The sequence below is a fragment of the Patagioenas fasciata genome, chromosome 21, assembly GCF_037038585.1.
Source record: "Patagioenas fasciata isolate bPatFas1 chromosome 21, bPatFas1.hap1, whole genome shotgun sequence".
Taxonomy (NCBI): domain Eukaryota; kingdom Metazoa; phylum Chordata; class Aves; order Columbiformes; family Columbidae; genus Patagioenas; species Patagioenas fasciata.
In genome coordinates this window covers 8,974,191-8,984,422 of record NC_092540.1, presented here as the reverse complement: position 1 = coordinate 8,984,422, position 10,232 = coordinate 8,974,191, and the positions used below count along the sequence as shown (strand labels likewise).

General features: G+C 52.5%; 1 long non-coding RNA gene across 1 annotated transcript; it reads right to left on the bottom strand.

The window, feature by feature from the left end:
* Window positions 1–535: 535 nt before the first annotated feature.
* LOC139829578 (uncharacterized) lies at window positions 536–4,347 on the bottom strand. The gene is made up of 2 exons (XR_011742103.1): window positions 3,484–4,347; window positions 536–2,240 (listed from the first exon to the last, which is right to left on the bottom strand). It is a non-coding gene; the product is annotated as an uncharacterized lncRNA (long non-coding RNA).
* Between the last annotated feature and the right edge of the window lie 5,885 nt (window positions 4,348–10,232).

Genomic DNA, 10,232 nt, shown 5'->3' with positions numbered 1-10,232 from the left:
GATCGCCTGTGCTGAGTGGGAAGGGGGGAGAGGGAGGGGCAAAAGGGGGAAGTGGGGGGGAGAAGAGGTTAACAATACATCTGCCAGGGTTTGATTGTCACCCCGCAATCCTAACCCTCGACACTCTGTCTACAACTACCTAATAGGGAGTTATAGAGAAGACTGAGCCAATTTTTTTTGGAGGTGTATAGCAAAAGGACAAGAGGTAACAAACTGCAGGAAGGGAAATTCCAACTGAAATAAAAATATATCAGCTTCACCGTGGAGTGGGTTTAGTGGTGTGACAAGGGTCGGAGAGGTTATGGGAACTCCAGTCATGGAAACATTCAAAACTTGGCTGATCAGCCTGACCTGACTTTGAAGCTAGCACTGCACAAGAAGGGTTTGGACAAGAGAGTGTGAGCTAAATTATGAGTTTATGAAGATTGAATGAAAGTAACACATGGAAATGCATTCCCGGAGTCCAGAGCTTCTTTCACACTCAATTTCAGGAAGAAAATTGTGTTCCCGTAGGGACAAACAGGATATCAGGAGATCTCAAAAACTCAAGAATATTTAATGTGAAGGAATAATCAAGAATGAATCCAAAAGGTAAGGAAGGATTTCAAGAAAAATTGGACCACTATTTAAATAAACATTATGAAGCCCAGGAGCCAGACTCCCCCACTCCTGAAGCCACGTGAGAAACAAAACAACACCTGAGCTCAGTCGCTGCTCCTGCCCCAGCATCCAGACCTGGCAGAACATTTCCTAATATCCCACAACCTGAGCACCTTTCAAGCAGGTTACAGTTAAAATTAAAGCTTCCCATGGAAATGCTGCTTTTCTCTCTCTGCCTTTCAAAGCACAGATTAACTAGAAGTCAGGAGTTAACACGACCCACATCTAACATCAAAAGCTGCTGATGTTTAGCTGAGCATAAGTGACAGGTCTGATTCTTTCTTGGCACAAAAGAGTTATTAACTTTTTCAAGGCCCTGTTTTTGCATTTCCCACTACGTCATTACTTCAGTTCTTGTGTGATGGACCAGACCACAAGGCACCAAACTTTCAGTACGTACTTAGGAGAACAGGTGTTAAGAAGGACAGCAACAAGTTACAAACCGGGGTTCTACAAGAGTTTATGGTGTTCCAAACCTCTCGATTCGGCTGCTGAGAACCTTCTCAAATTTTACTAATCAGCCTTAAACTCTGAAAGGCTCTTTGAGCAGTAATATCTACTGCTTCAAAGTATGAGATTTCAGGGGAAAAAAAAGTCTCTCCGTTGTTGGAAGAAAATATTTCTAAATCTGAACAACTTCCCCTTGGTACAGAACTGGCTCTGGTGGAAATTCAGTTTTAGCAATTAAGTCAAAGCTGGGTTTGATTCAATTATCACCTTTTTAAATGCCACCCTTCATGCACATACTGAGCATCTGACCATCAAGAAGCTAAGAGGACATGCCAGTACAGGCCAACAAGCTAAGCTGGATCTAACTTCAGGGCCAGTAACCCACTAACTATCCACCACCTGCTTCAGTACAATAAAATAATTTGCCTGTGTGGTGGAACAGTGCCATTAATCCCCACATTTACACGTGTGGAACTGAGGCTCCCAAAGATGAGCGCAGCTCCATCGCACTCACCATCAGTCATTTAAGTGCTGAAGTCGGAAGCCCAAAGCTCCCTTCAGCTGGTCCCTTCTACAGCCAGAGGGCGTTTCAACCCACCCCAAACCTGCACATCCATCTGGAACTACTCATCCCTCCCCGCTGACCACAAGAGGCTGGAAAGCAACTAAGCTTCTCAAAGCCATGGGCAATGGTTCTGGAATCCATCCAAAACTAACAAGGAATTAAGGAATGGCCTAAGGTCACCCACTTTACTCAGGGCACACATGTGCTGTGTCATTTTTAGGTAGGAGACTGCATTCTGCCCACCAGAGCTAGAGGAACACAGCTCCGCAGCCTCTTGTAGCATCGGGACAAGCTTCAAGTCCCACAGGACAGCAACTGCACTTACTTGGAAGATATTGGAGAAGTCTCTCAAGTTGAAAATGTAGTGGAACTTGATGGCTGTTGGAAGGAATGTAGCGGCTACTTTCTGGTGCAGTCCCAGGGCAAGGGCAATCAGCTGCTGAGCTGATTTTTGCACAGCCCCCGAGAAATTTCCACTTGTCAGGTGCTGCGTTAAAATGGTGCTATAGATCCTGGACAAGGCATCCTGCCCAGGGATGGACAGCGCGAAGACACAGAAGTGACGCTGAGGGAGAGAAAGGAAGGCATGGAAAGGTCAGAGAGGTAGAAAAACACCTTTCAAGCAAAATGCCCTTGGGGATTTGCTGTGATAATCTCATCTAGGCTCCCTTTCCCATGAAATGCTGGACCAGATGATCTTTTGAGGTCCCTTCCAACCTGGGTTGTTCTAGGATTCTCTGATTTGCAGTCCACCTGAACAAGGTTATTTCCCTCTCCCAGTTTGCCAGCAGAGCTCAGGTGGGAAGTGACATCACTCTGCTCACTAAACCAGGGATTTTCAACTGCATCTCACCAATGCTACACTGGAAGTGCAGTCCACTGAAGAGCCAAAGGGCTCTGAAGGTCCCACCGACCTCTGACAAAGCCCAGTCACTGTCTCTATTAAGAGCAGCCCCTGGAAGGTGCCATCTCCCAGAGGACCTCTTTACTAATTTGGAACTTGCAAAGTTGCCCATGGGACACTTCATTTTAACTCCACACCTTGCTGAAGAGGAGCCAGGGTCCAAGCTGACTCTGGTCATTAGGTTTCTCCATGATGAAATGAATTTTGCTCACTGCTACCCAGTCCCTCCATCGGTTGGCAGCTCCCAAAAATCAAAGTCTAATGTTTAAGATCTCTTCCCAAATCTTCTGTTATCAGCAGCGCTTGAACTGCTTTTTGTTTGGCTTGGGGTTTTTTTGTTCGGTTAGGTTTTTGGGGGGATTTGGTTGGTTGGTTGGTTTTGGTGTTCTTTGTTTTGTTGGTTTTGTTTGGTTGCTTGGTTTGGGGTTTGTTGGGGTTTTTGTTGTTGTTGTGTTTTGGTGTGGCTTGGGTTTTTTTTTAGTTTTGTCTGTTTTCTTCGTTTGGGTTTCTCCCCCACACCTCTTTTTACTGACAGCTGCATCAGACAATTCTGGAAAGCAGGCGGCGTTAATGCACCATGCTTCAGAGCTAAATACGAGCTAAATGAAGGCAAAATCTGCCTGTATGGACCAGAAGGTTGTCCTGAAAGTAGGTGTTAAGCTGGCTGGCAACTTTTGACTTCCTCCTCTGACGGAGCTGCAGAATGCGAGGAAAAACAAACAAGGGAATAAGGGACCCAGTTCGGTGCTTCACTATTAGGAATCACAGTCACTCGACAGATTCGTGCCATTTGTACTGATAAAACAACAGCAGGATCTGCCAGTGGTTGTCCTCTAACCTCACGTTTAAATGATCCACCCCAAAATAAACCCAGCGATGCACCTGCCGTTGTGCAGGGCTCTACCTGCAGCCGAGGGTTGATGGTGAAGCTCCCCGCCGTCGGGTTCACGCACGACACATACTGCACGTTCGTGATCTCCTTCAGCGACAGCTTGGTCCGGTCGTACCTTCGGGCAAAACACAAGCAGCAGCACAGTGACCACGGCCACTGCCTCTCTCAGTACGTGTCCCTGGGCTGCCAGAGGCCGCTTGTCTTCAGGGGGTCAAATTCTGCGTCTTGCCAAGACGAGGCCCAGGCCCAGGTTGCCGGCCTATCTGTACACGGCCTGGCACACGCGAGTCCTGCTCCTGGTGGAAATCCTTCAGCTTCAACAACCTGTAGCTAATATTTCTATCAGTAATAAGCACTGAGCAAAGCCCCTGGGCCATACTCTTCACTTGCATGGAAACGGCAGAAAACAGCAGGAGTGTCTCTGGTTTGATCCCAACCCGGGACAGGGTGTGAGAGACTACAAGGGTGACTCTCAAACACTGTGGCAAACCCAGCCCTGCAACACCCAGTCATGGGAGACGGGCCATCGTGAGCAGGTGAATGGTGATTTACATGTCAAGGCCGAGGTGACAGCCACAGACAAAGGCTGGGTGACACAGGCAGTGCTGTGTTGAAGGACACGCAGCCTGTGCGCTGACAGGCCCGACACGGTGTCAAGGCCCAGGCTGAGAGACCCTCCGGGCCTCCCCCATCTTCCACAATCGCCCCCAGTGACGCCTGCACAAAAGCCCAGGTGATCCCGAGGGCTATAAACCCTATAAAACCTGTGCCAGCACGGGCAGGGTGCCACCCTGGGGACCCTTCCACCCACCGGGCTGACCACGGGAACCGAACCACACACCACAGGGTGCTGAACCCTGACTACAGACCCAAGCATTCCTGCATAGGAACTGGACCTGAGACTACAAACCCCTCAAACACACCACGGAGCCCTAAGGGTGGTGAGACCTTTCCTTTCCCTTTCCTTTTCCTTCCCTTCCCATTTCCTTCCCCCTTCCTTTCCCCTTCTTTTCTTCCTCTCTCTTTCCTTCCTATATTCCTATTTCTTTGCCTTCCTTTTTGTGAGTAATACAGTAACATAAGGTTTAGAGCCCCACTTGTGCCACAAAACTCTTTCATGTGAATCTTTTCGCTGCTAAACTGTTTATCGATTGAGCTTAAGTAACATAAATCCTTCTGCCACTGAGTCATTTGCCAATTGGACCAAGCTACAAAAAATAAAGGTCTTTTGTTTGTGGACCTTCAGGATTGTATGTACTTTTTTCCAACCCAGGGGACTGACAAATCTCAGTCACACTTCCCCCAACCATAGCGCCAGGTGGGACATGACAAGGGTCAGCAGGCTGCTGCTGCCGGGGGAGGACAGGGAGTCCTGGGCTCCCTGGTTTAAGAAGGACAAGGAATTACTGGAGAGAGTCCAGCGGTGGCTACAAAGATGCTAAGGGATCTGGAGCACCTTTCTTGTGACAAGAAACTGAGAGAGCTGGGGCTGTTGAGCTGGAGAAGAGAAGCTGAGAGGGATCTGATCAATGGGATCAATATCTCAGGGTGGCTGTCAGAGGATGGACCAGACTCTGTTCAGTGGTGCCCAGCACCAGGGTGAGGGGCAACGGGCACAGACTGAAACACAGGAGGCTCCATCTGAACATGAGCAGAAACTTGTTTGCTGGGAGGTGCCAGAGCCTGGCCCAGGCTGCCCAGAGCGGGTGTGGAGGAACTGAAAACCATTCCAGTGGTTAAAATTCAGACAGTCAAGAAAACACACCTTCAATGAAAATAAAGAAATAATGGGAAGGGTTATTAGAATGGAGTCGTGAGACAGGTAAACTGAGCCTTGGCAGCTAGGAAGTGTCAGGTAGTCTGTAAACCCTGCCGTACCCAACCAACGGGGAACTGGGGAGGGAATTTGCAGTTGGGATTAGGGGTGGATATAAGCAGTGGCTTTTTGCCCTGTTTTGTGTGCCTACCTTTAGGTGGAACACCCGACCTTGCAAAATCGTTAATAAAATATGCTTTGCTGAGAGATCCTACCTGAGCCTATTATATTGGTGAGATGATAACTTCCTGCATGCAATACAGTGCCCAGTGGGCACTGCTGAGCACATGGGCAGAAGGCCTCGATGTGTCTGGGAGGGGACCCATGGCATGCTGCATCCGCCCGCACCTCGCTGCATCCCCTGTACGTTGCTGCATCCCCCCGCACCTCGCTGCATCCCCTGTACGTTGCTGCATCCGCCCGCACCTCGCTGCATCCCCTGTACGTTGCTGCATCCGCCCGCACCTCGCTGCATCCCCTGTACGTTGCTGCATCCCACCGCACCTCGCTGCATCCCCTGTACGTTGCTGCATCCGCCCGCACCTCGCTGCATCCCCTGTACGTTGCTGCATCCGCCCGCACCTCGCTGCATCCCCTGTACGTTGCTGCATCCCCCCGCACCTCGCTGCATCCCCTGTACGTTGCTGCATCCGCCCGCACCTCGCTGCATCCCCTGTACGTTGCTGCATCCCACCGCACCTCGCTGCATCCCCTGTACGTTGCTGCATCCCCCCGCACCTCGCTGCATCCCCTGTACGTTGCTGCATCTGCCCGCACCTCGCTGCATCCCCTGTACGTTGCTGCATCCCCCCGCACCTCGCTGCATCCCCTGTACGTTGTTGCATCCCCCCGCACCTCGCTGCATCCCCTGTACGTTGCTGCATCCCCCCGCACCTCGCTGCATCCCCTGTACGTTGCTGCATCCCCCCGCACCTCGCTGCATCCCCTGTACGTTGCTGCATCCCACCGCACCTCGCTGCATCCCCTGTACGTTGCTGCATCTGCCCGCACCTCGCTGCATCCCCTGTACGTTGCTGTATCCCCCCGCACCTCGCTGCATCCCCTGTACGTTGCTGCATCCGCCCGCACCTCGCTGCATCCCCTGTACGTTGCTGCATCCGCCCGCACCTCGCTGCATCCCCTGTACGTTGCTGCATCCCACCGCACCTCGCTGCATCCCCTGTACGTTGCTGCATCCCCCCGCACCTCGCTGCATCCCCTGTACGTTGCTGCATCCCACCGCACCTCGCTGCATCCCCTGTACGTTGCTGCATCCCCCCGCACCTCGCTGCATCCCCTGTACGTTGCTGCATCCCACCGCACCTCGCTGCATCCCCCTATGCCTCACTCCATCCCCCACACCTCGTTGCATCCCTCTGCGCCTCACTGCATCCCCCTACTCCTCGCTGCAGCCCCTTGTGCCTCCAACGCTCCCTCGCAGCTCCCTCACCCTCTATCTGCCTGACTTCCCTGACACCCACAGCCCAAGATTTCTGCCTCCGCTCCACTGTCTCTGTTCCTCGGAAGCTTTTGGCAGAGCTCAGGCATGCACACAGCTGAGGAGAGTGGAAATTGCAATGCGTCCCTGCCCTGTATTCCCTGTGGAGAGATGCAAATATTCATGTCCCACACGGAGCTGCTGGCTAAAGTGTAAAACACACCAATCTCCTTCCAAAACAGTCACTGCTTTTCCTTCAAATCACCTCTGCCTAGATAATGGTTGTTTGCTGCTGCCTGACAGAAGACAATGTTAGGTGCTCACAGCAGGGGGGTTCACCCCAGCTGAGGCCAAATCCACAGCCGCCTCTGCTCTCAGCGTCGCGGGGCAGCAAGGCCGAGCATCGCGCTCCCCTCGCAGGCTTTGCACTGGGACCACAGTCACAAGCCACAGCAAGAGCAGAGCAAAGCTCCTCTCAACCCAGCTATGAGTAAGCAATCAAGCGGTATTAAAGAAGCGATGGACAACGTGCACCCCAAATCCCTGCAACCCCAAATCCCAACTAACCCTGCACCCCAAATCCTGACCCCCAGATAATGTCCCCAAAACCCCTACATCTCCGATTCTTCCCCCTAAGCTCTGCACCCTTAAAACGTGCACCCCTAAATTCTGCACCCCCAAATCCTTCCTCCCAAGCCATGAACCCCTCAAACCTGTGATACCAAACCCTGCAACCCTGAACCCTGCGCCCCCAAACCCTGCACATCCCATAATCCTGTACCCCCAGATACTGCTCCCCAAAACCCTGCACCCCCAAACTGTATACCCGAAATGCTGCCATCCCCAAACTTGCACCCCAAACCCTGCACCCTAAAATCAAGTCCTCCCCCAACTTGCACTCAAAACGCTGCCCCCTAAGCTTTGCACCCCCAAATGCTGACCCCAAAACCCCGTGACCCCAAATCCCACCACCCTAAATCCTTCCCCCTAATCAATGCATTTCCAAACCTTGCACCCCCAAATCCTCAACCCCCTGTCCTGAACTCCAAAACCCTGCACCCCCAATTCTGCCTCCCCAAACCTGGTACCCACGGGTTCTGCACCCCAAACTCTGCACCCACAGGTTCTGCACCCCAAACTCCTGCTCCCCCAAGCCCTGCCCCCCAAACTCTGCACCCTCAATTCCCGCACTACCAAACCCTGCACCCCCAGATCCCTCACCCAGACCTGCACCCCAAATCTGGCCTCACCCAGCCCTGTGCCCCAAAACACAAGATCCTGCTCCCCTACATCTTGAACACCCAAACCTTGCACCATCAGATTTTGCATCCTCAAATCCTGCACCCCGAAAGTATTCATGCCCAAATCCTGCACCCCCAGATCCTGCACCCCAAAACCTTCACCACAAACCCTGCACCCTCCACCACCTTAGCACTGCACGCCCAAACCCTGCACCCCCAAATCCTGCACCCCAAATCCTGCTCCTTCAAACCCTTTGCCCCCAAATTTTACCCCCCTAGACCTGCACCCCCAAGCCTTTCTCCCTAAAACCCTACAAACCCAAATTCTGCACCCTAAACCCTGCACCCCCAGATCCTTCCTGCAAGACTCTGCACCCCAAAATCAAGCACCCCAGATCCCGCACTTCAAAACACTGCATCCCTGAACCCCAAACACTAGATCCTGCCCCCACCAATCCTGCTCTACCATCCTCTTCACCCCAAGCCCCTGCACCCCAAATTCCGGTTACCCTAAACCCTGAAACCCCAAATCCTGCACCCAGATCCTGCAGCCCAAAGCGAGCACCCTAAAATCAAGTCCCCCCAAAACCTGCACTGAAAATGCTGAACCCCAAATCCTGCCCCCCAGATCCTGCACCCTCAGATCCTCCTGCCAAAAACCCTGCACCCCAAACCCTGAACTCCCAAACTCTGCACCCAGAGCCCTGCACCCTCAAATCCTGCACCCCCAGTTCCTGAACACATGAACCCTGCACCCCCAAACCTCACCCAAAAGTCCTGCACCTGCGTATCCTGCTCTACCAAACCCTTCAGTGCAGACCCCTGCACCCCAAGATTGTGCTGCCCTAAACACTGAACCCCCAAGTCCTGCAGCCCCAGATCCTTGCCTCCCAAAACTCTGCACCCCCAAATCCTGCACCCCAAATCTCTCACCCCCAAATCCTTCCCCCACCACCCTGCAGCCTCAAATCCTTCACCCCATCCCCTGCACCCCAAAACTCCACACCTCCAAATCCTGAACCCTGAAACCCCGCACCCCCAAATCCTGAGCCCCAGTCCTGTGCACCCCACACTCTGCAACCTTAAATTTCCCCCCAAGCCCCTGCACCCCAAACGCTGCACTCTGAGACCTGACTTCTAAACCCTGCACCCCCAACAGTGCACCCCCAAATCCTGCAACCCCAGATCCTTCCCTCCCATACCCTGCACCCCCAAATCCTGAACCCCCACAAATCCTGCACCACTAATCTTCCACGCCCTTAACACTGCACCCCCAAAACCAGCACCACCAAATCCTTCACCCCCAAAACCTCCCTCCTCCAAACCCTGCACTTCAAAATGCTGCACCCCCAAATCCTTCTCCCCAACATCCTGCACCCCCAGATCCTGACCCCAAAACCCTGCATCCCAAATCCTGTACCCCAAAGCCCTGCACTCTCAAATCATACATGCCCAGAACGTGCACCCTAAACTGTGCACCCCAAAATCCTAAACCCCTTAACCCTGCACCCCCAAAACCTGTACCCCAGATCCTTCCCCCCCATAACTGGCACCCTGAAATCCCTCACCCCAAATCCCTGCACCCTCAAATCCTCCAGCCCACAAGTCCTGCACCCCCAGGTCCTGAACACCTGAACCCTGCAGACCCAAATGCTGCACCCAGAACTCTTGGTGCCCAAATCCCTGCACCCAAAAGTCTGTCTCCCGAACCTTCACACCAAAGCCCTGCACCCCAATATCCAAAAGCATCCTCTTGTGACTGGCCCAGATGCTCCGTGCATCCTTGGCATAGAGCACCATCATCATCCAACCACCATCATCATCCAACCACCACCATCATCATCCAACCACCACCATCATCATCCAACCACCATCATCATCCAACCATCATCATCATCATCCAACCAACCAATCCTGAACCCAACCAATGACCCCATCACCCAATCAGTGACTCCACAACCCAACCAATGACCCCATCATTCAACCAATGACCCCATCACCCAATCAGTGACCCCATGACCCAACCAATGACCCCATCATTCAACCAATGACCCCATTATTCAACTAATGACCCCATCACCCAACCAGTGACTCCATGACCCAACCAATGACCCCAGGGACCACAGTGCTACCATCTGCCATGGGCTGATCCAGACCACGCTGGAGCAAGGTGAAGCTCCAGAACACTTGCAATACATTGATGACATCATCGTATGGGGCGACACAGCGAAAGAAGTCTTCAAAAAAGGTGAGAGAATAATTCCTA